The following is a 9,402-nucleotide window of genomic DNA, read 5'->3' as shown; positions in this document are numbered from 1 at the left end:
ACTCCCGCTCAGGAGACCCCAGTCCCAGCCCAGGATCCACACGGGCCTCCCAGCTGCCCCAGTGCAGCATTGCTACAACACCCTTTTCTGGGGCCCCATGGGGAAACTGGCTTGGGGGGCTTTGGCTGCACCCAACACCTCCATTTCACTGTCTGAAGGAAGCCAATATAAAACAGGTGCAGTGTGTCCACCAAAAAACATTCTTTATGGCAAGGTAAAACCAGTACCAGACTGCCTGACTAATTCTCTTCACTTCTTATTTGTAGGACTGCAGCACTGCTGTTCTCTGCTGAAGAAGCTCCTCATCCCAAGCAAGGGCCAACAGAGCCCTCTCTGCTCACAGCCACTGAAGGAGAGCTGGTAGGCAGCTGCCTTCAACCCCTCCCAAAGGCTGTCCTGGCCAGTTGCTTCTCTGACTCCTACACACCACAGCCTTTCCTTCCAGCAAGGAGTGATTTGCCACCAATAGATTTCCTTTTCTTTTTTCGTCTCTCTTCCTCCTTCTGTCCTGAAGTGGTACAGACTCCATAGGCATTGTTCCCTCATCTCTGCCTTCCCTTGGCAGTGTCTTAGCCCTGCCTGCAGGAACAGGCTGTATTTCTCCCTGTCCTGGTAAGATTAATTATTTCCAGTCCTTTGCTTGAAAATTTTTGCCCTGCCAACTCAGCCAGGTGCTGGGACGCTCGTTGGTCCTATCCTTGAGCGATCCATTACTTGCTCCCTGTCTTGCCCCCTCAGATCCATCCAGATCCCCAGGGAGGTGTAGGATATATTAACAGAGTGATCCTCTTTGGCATCAAGCTGGCTCGAAACCCACTGGTGTTTCATAAAATCCTAGAAGGGTGTGTAGTTCAAGGGACCTTAAAGATCATCTAGTTCCATCCCCTGCCATGGGCAAGAACACCTTCCACTGGACCAGGTTACTCCAAGCCCCATCCAACCTGGCCCTGAACATTGCCAGGGAGAGTTTGAGAGCTCATAGCCCCCTTTGAATAGGCTTTGCAAGTTGGGGATCAGGAGGGAGGCAGGCAGAGTTGCCAGAATTTAAACAAACCATTAAAAACCCCAAGCATACAGCCCTTTCAGTGTGAAAAGAAGAAAACAGTTTACATGCATTAACCAGAGGTTCTTACATCCAGGGGAAAAAACAAACACAAACTAAAATTACCAGGAGAATATTCTAAAGTAGGAGAAAAAAGGTGTTAAGGGTGTAAATGTCTGTCTACAGACAAAAGTCCTTCAAGGAATCTTGTTCTCTCACCAGCAGAAAACCAGGGGAGGAGTTTGCTGCTGCAAACACAAAATTATTTGGGTTCTCAGAGGTTCACTCTCAGTGCTAGTCTCAAAGCCCACGACAATGGGCAGGTAGGTGACACAGATGAGGCAGATCAGCTGGAAGACAGGCTGGACTGGGGTGTGAGGTGTCCTAAAAACATTAGTGTCACCTTTGCTTGCTGGGCTGAGCTGTGAGAAAGGCCGGGGTGGCAGATCCATCTCTTTCCATCAGTTGCATGGGGAAAGGGCAATAAATAAATGTATAAACAACACCAAGTCAGTAAAGGTACAGTACTCTACCTTCTTACTTGCTCTGTGCAGACATCTATTGATTCAGTTGGATTAGACTTTGGGGTTGTGTTGGTTTTCTTCCTGTGCTGCTTCTACAAGCTTACCCTGACAGGGAGAGACTCACTGCCTTAGTGGCTCTCTGCAGTTTATTATCAGTGCTCTGCCTTTTAAACACAGGTCTTCTCAGTAGGGAACACGGTGCTTCTCTTCTGCACTTTCCTACTTAAGCTGGTGTTCTATCCCCTTCCCTCGGGATGAAATGTGGGGGGTTGCTGATATGAAATGTGGGGGGTTGCCCTTTACAAGAAGACTCTTCACTGAGTCCTTTTATACAGAAGAGGCTGAAGTTCAGGTGAGAAAGTTGAATTTTTTGTTAGTCCCACGCCCACTCCTTGTTAATTTTGCATAGGAAATTTTGCAGGGTGGCATCTTTTCCCTTCAGCCTTCCCCAAGTTGCACCACTTGCAGCCATAGGAGCATTAGGTGCTGCTGTTGCAGGAAAAGGCACAAATGGAGAAAATTGCCCATGGCTTTCTCCCACTGCCTGGTGATCCGAAGCACAACCCACCAGGCCCACCAGCTCCTGCCATGCAGCCAAATCTCTGCCTGCTCCGTTTCATGCTGGAGTTTGATCTTAAGTGCCAGTGAAAGGTCAAGGTGGCCTGTGCAGGTGTGGGATATGCGCTGCCCATGAGGTCTGGCCAGCACTGTCTGTACCTCTTCCTTGGCTTTCCTGCTGCTGCCGGATGGGTGAGTGATGTAGTAAATCAGCTGTCACTTAGCAACGTACCGGCTGGGGAGCCGGTGGGGTTTGGTGCGGGAGTGATGCCTGCAAGGCTGTGCAGTGGAGGTTATTTCACCTTTTTTCCCCTCAATGTTTTCCAACCTGGCCTTTATTTTCTTTTCCTTGCTACTTTCCCTGATATGTGGGTGCAAATTTCCTACGGGTGAAGGCAACTACCCCAGCTGCAGGATCCAGGTGTTCCCTGCCAGCCCTCCCTGGGATTGCTGTGCAGCGCCAGAGCACCCCAAGAGCTCCAGCCAATCTGGGCTCCAACCCAGCCCATGGTGGCAAGCAGCCATCTGCCATCTGCAGAGCTGGTACAGTGGGACAGAGAGAGGGCGGAAGGATGATTAGCTTGGGTTTATTCTCTCAGGAAGAAAAATGGAGAAACACAGTGACTTGCTTACCCTGACACAGGGAGCTCACATCAGCACTGCAAAATCCTTGCCTGTAGGACTTGAGAAGTGAGGCTAGACCTGTTAAGCACACCTGAAACATCACCTGTGATTCACACCAATGGTATTTCTGCTCATGGATCTGTCTGGTTCTTCCACCTCTGGACAGTTGGGCCCCACAAGCAGTGGGGCTGTCCAGCAGTGGGTCATGGCTGTGTTTGCTGGGGTGAGGGATGGAGACGACTCGGTTCTCCTGGCACTGCCCCTCACCTTGTCCATCCTCTTGGGCTTGGGAAGAGGAAGGAAAACCTTCCAGCTTAATGCTTTTTAAACTGGCAGTCTGCAAACTCTTTAAAAAAACCCAAATATGTTAGAGAAAAGGGCAATTAGAGGGGCTTAAATGATTTGTGAATCTGCCCTGGCACATTTCAGAGCCTTTTCTGTACAGGGCTAAGAAGTGGGTTCAGTTCTGCTCCCCACATGCCAGTCATGTATCTCTAAGAAATATTTGTAATGCCACAATGCACTTAAAAAAACCCAAAAACCAAAACAAAAAAAAAAACCACCCCCAAACCAACAAAAAACTCCCATACTCAGAAAACCAAAGGCCTTTCCTTGAGAACTAAGGAGCAAAAGATCTTGAATTAGGGAACTGCTCACTTGGTGGCCCAGTTGGAATAAAACCCCTGGTTCCCACAAAAGCAGATTTTTAATTTACACCCATTTTTGAGATGTAACCTGAATGTATCTAACCAAAACTCAGGGCTGTAAATTCAGCCCCTGGGAGGGAAAGGAAGTCAGCCTGAACTGGCAGATTGGGCCAGGCTGAACCGGCCCAGCTGAACCAGTTTGCTCATGGAGGAATGGCACAGGACAGTAACTGGAAGCACTGGAGGCAGCTGCTGTGGTGTGAGCCTGGTTGAGCTGGAGGGAGCTGCCAAACCCCGAGGCCACATGGGATGAGACAGCCTGTCCCAAAGGGAGAAATCTTCTATTTTTGATGACCCAAGGCAGGAGCAGACACTCAAACAAGGAAGAAGTAAGCAAAGCTGAGGAGCAGCTGAAAGAGGTGGCCTATAACCAGGGTCCGAAAATTCCTGATTAGCCTGGAGAGTTTTTCTCAGGGCTTCATCACATCCTGGAAGAAGATGCCAAAGGGTGCCATGGGATAAAGCTCCTGGAGATGTGTTGAGGTTGTGGACCCAACACCCTGGTGTTGTGGCCTCTGCAAACTGATCCCAAGTTCTGTGCAGTGCTTCTGGGACGCTGGACTGACATTTCAAGGTGCTTCTGGGGAAGGGCAGCTTGGTAGCAGATTTCTCTCTTGCCCCTATTCAGCAGCTGAATGCTGGCCACAGACACAATTAGCTCTGCAGACCTTTTAGTGCCTGTGATCCTGAGGTTACAGCTCAGCCGTGCAGGACGGATCGATCCGCACAGTTGGGATCTGAGCTGGGCTGTGCACGATGGGGGTGTGAGGCAGAGGCACTTGGCGTGGATCCCCAGGAACAGCTCCTTGCTCTCTCCCTTCCACAAGGGGTTTAGCTTATTTAAGGTGAAAGGGTACTTCTTTTCAGATTGTGCAGCACTTATTCTCACAGAATTAAAAGGAAATCCATTAGATACTTTATGAATTATAAGAATTAAAAGGGATTTCTTTAAGAAGTGAGGCCTATTTTATTATTTTTCTTTGTTCTGAGTGATATTTGCAAGGGAATAATGAAACCTCTACACAGTTGAAATTCTGGAAGTTTTGCATATGGGCTATATTTGGGGAAAGGAGGTTATAATTAGGGTAAGATGAGGCTTTTGTCACTAACAATTAAAAATCTAAGTAGTATAATCTAGGATGACAACAAATACACTTTAATCATGATAACATAATTACTGATCAGGATGAATAGAGGGCAAAATTAAGATTGTTTAGGTATCTTCATACTTTGTTTCTTCCTTCACATTCTTCAATTACTTTTGAGTGCTAATTTCCCACATTCACAACATTTGGATTGAAATAATCACCGAACCTGCAGAGAATCTTGTGTTTCATCATTCAGCTATTGTGCTGTTCTCTCTTCTTTCCTTGATCCCAGGTTTTCACCCTCAGCAGCAGGAAAATGGGATGCCTCAAAGACACAAAAGCCAGAGTTTGGCACAGAGACAGAGGGATGTCCAGTAGCCACATCTGTACGTGAAAACAAGGGGAGAATTTATGCACACAAAAAGGAGACCTCTGTGAACTTCACAGGATATTCCTGGACAATTAAAGATGTCAGTGTTAATGAAGAAAGATGGGAGCAGGCTCTGATGAGGTCCACCCCTCCATTCTTGTCTTAAATGACCTTGAGGAAATCTCTTCTGCTCCTCTGACGATCTGTTAAGTGGGAGTGGTCCTTGCTTTCCTCTCACAGCAGGCTAAATCAGTGTTTTGAGGATAAACACATCCAAGGTCTGTGAAATGCTGTTTGTATGGTGACAGAGGCTATCAAATGATGTAAAAACAGATTTGGGATTATGAGGCTTTCCCTCTGGAGACCAGGGCAGCTTCACTCCTGGGAATTTTGGCTGCATTGCTGGCTGAGGGCTGGGGTTTATTGTCTGGGTTAACAATGTCTCTGGTCTACCCATCTCCTCTGGGGACCAAATCCTTCCAGATGCTGTGTAATTAATAAAATGGTAGGTTGCAGTTCATAACCTATTAATGACAAAAAAGATACTATGAGTTGATCTCTATGAGAAATCTACTTCTTTGAAGAGAAGACTTATTACAAATCTCATGGAACAAAATTAAGGGGAGATTGACTTGGGGCTCCCCCTTAAATTGAAGTTACCTTCCTTGCCATGTGCAACAAAAGGTTTGAAATAGAATTTCATAAGAAACAGAGCAGAGCAATCAGCAGCAATGTCAAGCCCTCAAAAATGTTGTGTGGGGGAAACTGAGGCCAAAACTGGAAGTGTAGGGACATTGAAGAACTCTCCAAGAGGCAAGAAGGGAGTGCAGGGGAGAGAAACTTGTGGGCACACTATCCTAATGGACAGATTTATTCCAACAGCGCAGAAACTCAGAAGGAAGCAAAACACACCACAATTCAGAGGAAAAGCCCTGAAAAACAAGGAAAAGACTGCAAAGGCTCTGGCATCCTTTGCTCCTGTGTCTGGAAGATATTCAAGAGGAGTGAGAAAAGGCAAAGGAAGGCTTTGTGGACAGACAGGTTGCCCTGATGGGCCACAGTTTTCCTCATACATCTGCCCCAAGGTATGGCTCTGCTTGGAAATTCATATTGGCATTGAACAGCTTAAATAACACCAGCAACAACACCCATCAGATTCTCTTGAAAATACCCAGGGCTGCCTGTTACCCGCTGTCCAGAACTCAGCTCTACCCCACGTGAACCTCTCGGGTCTTTTGGGGTGGCTGTGGAAGTGGACTGGATACAGACAAGACCAAACAAGACAGTCACTGAGTCCACTCTGCCAAAGAGAAACTGCAGAAAGCTGGAAAATGTCACTTCCTCTCCGGCCAAAATACCCCAAATCAGGCTTCTGCCTTCAAATTTGCCCTGTCCTGTCCACACGCAAACACCAAAGTCATGGGGAGGCAGCTCTGGAAACTCCTATTTGCACAGATCCAACCTGTTGAGCTCAGAAGGGCACTCACAGTTGCACAGAACAACAGCCCAGTGACTTTGTCTAAGGTCCACCACTGTGCTAAAGTGGACTGAAAAATAAAGAATCACTTTTTATTTTAAGTGATAGCAGTGCAGGTGAACACTTATTTTATTTCAAGCATTTTATTTTAAGCAATAACATTGCTGCCCTGGGGAAATGAGCCAGAGTGCTGTTCGCACTTTGGTGGTTACCTTATAGTCAGGCTGTATGTTATCTTTCTGCCTGGGAGAAAGCCCCTGGAGGTGATCCTCTCCAGCAGAAAAAAGTGGAAAACCAACAGTTTGTTTGTCCAAGGCCAAAAGGAGGGAGGGGGAGGCCCTGGAATAATCCCTGGGAGAAGAGTGATGGAGGAAACTGACAGAAAAATTCCAAATAGCTCCGTGGGAGGCAGGGAAGCATTCCTGACAGTTTTGGCTTTTGCTGCTTAAGTCAGTGTAGGCTGTTCCCACAGCTGCTGTGGGACACTGTGGAGAATGGCCTGGCTGCAAACAGGGATTGGGAATGAGGGGTTGGTGAAGGGGAAGTGGCAATGGCTTAAGGTGCTTCTGCTTTCAAAACTTGGGTTATTCAAGTCCTCTGTAAGGAACGAATGGATTGAAAACTGTGGGAAGAATAGAGATAAGTTTGAGGTGTATGTGCAGTTATATGCTGCTTGGTGGGTCTCCTCAGAGATCATTGAATCATCATAGGATCCTGGAATGCTTTGAGTTGGAAGGGACTTTAAAGCTCATCTCATTCCACCCCCTGCCATGGGCAGGGACACCTTCCACCAGCCCAGGTTGCTCCAAGCCCCGTCCAACCTGGCTTGGACACTTCCAGGGATCCAGGGGCAGCCACAGCTTCTCTGGGCAACCTGTGTCAGGGCCTCCCCACCCTCATAGGGAAGAATTTCTTCTTAATATCCAATCTAGCTCTGCCCTGTGTCAGCGGGAAGCCATTCCCCCTTGTCCTATCACTCCAGGCCCTTGAAAATAATCTCCATCTTTCTTGTAGTACATTTCCTTCAGGTACTGGAAGGCCACAATTTAGTGCAGGGTGCCCTAAGCTATATCAGGAGCAGAAGAACAAGGCTCCCAGTCACACAGACAATGTGAAGGGCCTGGGGAGAGTCCTGGACAACATGCCCTGAGAGATGCAGCTTCTAAGAGCTGCATTTGTGCACTGATCCAGGAGATACAATCTCAGAGTGCAAACTCAGCCTGTTTTAGCTCAGGACAGGCACCAGGCAGGCAGGAGCAGCCCTAGTTTGTCCACTTCTGAACCAGTTTGCTCTTGCCCTGCAGCTGAGAGCCTGGAGGGATGGAGCTGAGCTCTGGGCCCTGGTGCAGTGCCTGCCTGAGGTGCTGCACAGGATTCCACCAGAGGTTTGGCCATGGCTTCCTGCCCAGCTCTGATTGCACTGAAACCAGGAAATCCATTCTGTAGCCTTGAGAGGCTTCTGTTTGAACACGTGGGGCCCTGAAAATCGTTTCCTTGAACAGGTTCTTGTTTCAACCTGAAAAAATGCAGGGATTTATTTATGAAACATGATCTTTCATTTTGTCCTCGGAGTCACTTTCAGACTCAAATGACACAACTTGCACTAGCCAGCCTCCTCTGCTTCATTCCTTCAGGCTGGCCCATGTGGTCGAACGGACACTGAACTCGGTCCAAAAAAGACAAGCTGAAGCAAAAAACAAGTCACCAAGTCGGCACAAGAGGCAGCACCACATGGTGTAAACGATGTGAAAAGTGTAAATATTGAGCAGTGATGGAATGATGTATTCAGATGCAAGGTTACTGCTCTGTCCCAGCTCCGTGCTGAGATGACCCACCCAGAGCACTGTGTCCAGCTCCGGGTTCCCAACACAGGATAGACCTGTTGGAGCGAGCCAAACAAGACCACCAAAATGATTTCCTCTGCTGTGAGGAAAGGCTATGGGAATTGGGATTGTTTAGCCTGGAAGAAAGAAGCTTCAGGGTGACTTAATTGTGGCCTTCCAGTACCTGAAAGGAGTTGACAAGAAAGATGGAGAGAGACTATTTACAAGGGCCAGGACAAGGGGGAATTGCTTCACACTGACAGAGAGTAGGTTCACGTATTTATTCCTTACTGACATATTTTTTCCCACATTCTTTCCAGTGTTAATTTCAGCTTGCAGATTATGTAGAATAGAAGTCGGTGTGCGATAATGGCCTTATCAAAGATAAGTTTATTTTCTTTCCTTCCCCCCCCTCATTTGTTGTGTGCTTCAGCAACACTGTTGACAGCTGGACTTGATGACCTTAAAGGTCTCTTCTAACACTGATGATTCTGTGAGTCTCTGTGGGAAGTTCAGGCCTACAAGTGCTGTTTCAGCTAAAACATTTCAGGTCAGAAGAGTGTGAGGCCACTGCTGCCCTTGTGCTGAGGGACTGAGCCGGCAGCATGCTCAGGGGGCCAAGAAGGCCAAGAGAACCCTGGGGTGCATCAGGAAGAGCACTGTCAGCAAGTCAGGAAGGGGATCCTGCCCCTCTGCTGCCATGGTGAGGCACATCTGCAGTGCTGGGGCCAGCTCTGGGCTCCTCAGGACAGGAGGGACAAGAGCTCCTGGAGCGGGTCCAGCAGAGGCTGTGAGGATGCTGAAGGGATGGAGCATCTCTGGGTGCAGGAAAGGCTGAGGGAGCTGGGGCTGCTCAGCCTCGAAAAGAGACACTGAGAGAGGACCTCATCCACATCTGTCGGGGTCTGCAGGGAGGGGCAGAGGATGGTCCAGGCCCTGCTCAGTGTGCCCAGTAATGGGACAAGAGGCAATGGGCAGGAACTGATGCCCAGGAAGTTCCACCTGGACATGAGGAAGAACTTTGCTGTGCAGTGACCCAGCACTGGAACAGAGACAGAGAGGGTGTGGAGTCTCCCTCACCGGAGATATTCCAGTACTGTCTGAACACAATCCTGTGCCATGTGCTCTGGGATGACCCCGCTGGAGCAGGGAGGTGGGAGCAGATGAGCCTCTGTGGTCCCTTCCAGCC

This window comes from Lepidothrix coronata, unplaced genomic scaffold (assembly GCF_001604755.1).
Source record: "Lepidothrix coronata isolate B3197 unplaced genomic scaffold, Lepidothrix_coronata-1.0 Scaffold288, whole genome shotgun sequence".
Lineage (NCBI taxonomy): Eukaryota > Metazoa > Chordata > Aves > Passeriformes > Pipridae > Lepidothrix > Lepidothrix coronata.
Note: the sequence above shows the minus strand (reverse complement) of the source record.